We start from the raw sequence: 1,462 nt of genomic DNA, 5'->3' as shown, positions 1-1,462 counted from the left end.
AAAGCGCTTTGAGTGCCTAGAAAAGTGCTATATAAATGTAATGAATTATTATTATTTTTTTTTTTATTTTTTTATTTTAGTTTGGGTAATTTTGTTATGTTTTGCCTTTTTCATTAGTTTTAGTTTTTTCTGTATTTATATATTTAAAGGGGTCATATGATGCGATTTCAAGTTTTCCTATCTCTTTGGAGTGTTACAAGCTGTTCGTGAATAGGGTTGGGTATCGTTTGGGTTTTTTTCGATACCGGTGCCAAATCGATACTTTTAAAACGGTTCCGGTGCCTAAACCGGTGCCTGAACCGATACTTCAAAAATAAAAAAATAAAAATCCCCCAAAATAGGATGGATTGGCCATTATTGAGCACTATAAACACATTTAATGTCTGTTTCATTCATACTGGACGCCAGAGGATGCCCTCGCGCAGAAACTCCACATGAGTAAGGAAAAGGACTCAGGAAATCCCTAATATGGACAAAGGCATTGATATTGCTTGAGCGCTATAAACACATTTAATGTCTGTTTCATTCATACTGGACGCCAGAGGGCGCCCTCACGCAGAAACTCCACATGAGTATCACAGAAGGAAAAGGACTCAGGAAATCCCTAATATGGACAAAGGCATTGATATTGCTGTAACTGAGTAAACAGTAGATATAAACGTTTTGAATGATAAAACAAAGACAATAAACACTCGACTGCGACAATGTATAGTTTATCTGTGTTATTCAAGCCATCTTTGGTATTTTCATCATAATTAAGTATATTTATAATCCATTTCTAATCGACGTAGCCTTTTTACCATATGCTTTTTACAGTATAGAACGGTATCTACCTGCTGCCATCAGAGCAAGTGTAATTGCTGCATTCAATTACTCCTCGGATGCTCTCATTTCCCGAGTTGTGCTTTTAAGTCGGAATGTGAAAACAACATGGACACTCGCATTACTACAAAGATGTGTTGGAGTTGTGTTATTAGAGCTTTCCGACTTGCGTTCGTGAATTTTCTCAGTCGGGAAATTAGTTTTCATGTGCGGTGCCGGTGATCCTTACGTCCATTTCGGAGAACCAGAGAACAAATATTTCAATCGATCGCTCAAGCATCGGTGGCACCGAAATCTGCGTTCTGATTCGTTTCTAGTACATACCGGTTACATAGGTAGGGTTTCGGTACCCTATTTGTGAATAGATAAGATCCCTAAAGTTGCAAAGACTAAAGTCTCAAACCCAAAGAGATATTCTTTATAAAAGTTAAGACTGGTCCACGCCCTCCTAAAACGCCTCGTTTAAACATGCCCCCACATGTTCATGCAAAGAAAGAAGGCGTAACTTTATTGTTGCCGCCGCCACCGTGTTGTGAAGACGTTGTGTGTTTCATTGCGAAAGTGAAAATACTTTGTTTGGCCTTCCAAAAGAGGACACAACTAGAAATCAGTGGTTAAGTTGTATTTACAACACTGTTCC

At 38.4% G+C, this 1,462-nt stretch overlaps 1 protein-coding gene across 3 annotated transcripts in view; it reads left to right on the top strand.

Moving 5' to 3' along the window:
- Positions 1-1,462, top strand: part of slco5a1a (solute carrier organic anion transporter family member 5A1a) — a 14,626-nt gene that overhangs the window by 5,089 nt on the left and 8,075 nt on the right. The gene's annotated exons all lie outside the window — the stretch shown is intronic.

The sequence above is a fragment of the Sinocyclocheilus anshuiensis genome, unplaced genomic scaffold (assembly GCF_001515605.1).
Source record: "Sinocyclocheilus anshuiensis isolate Anshui unplaced genomic scaffold, SAMN03320099.WGS_v1.1 scaffold785, whole genome shotgun sequence".
NCBI classification, from domain to species: domain Eukaryota; kingdom Metazoa; phylum Chordata; class Actinopteri; order Cypriniformes; family Cyprinidae; genus Sinocyclocheilus; species Sinocyclocheilus anshuiensis.
Note: the sequence above shows the minus strand (reverse complement) of the source record. Positions and strands in the feature narration are given on the sequence as shown.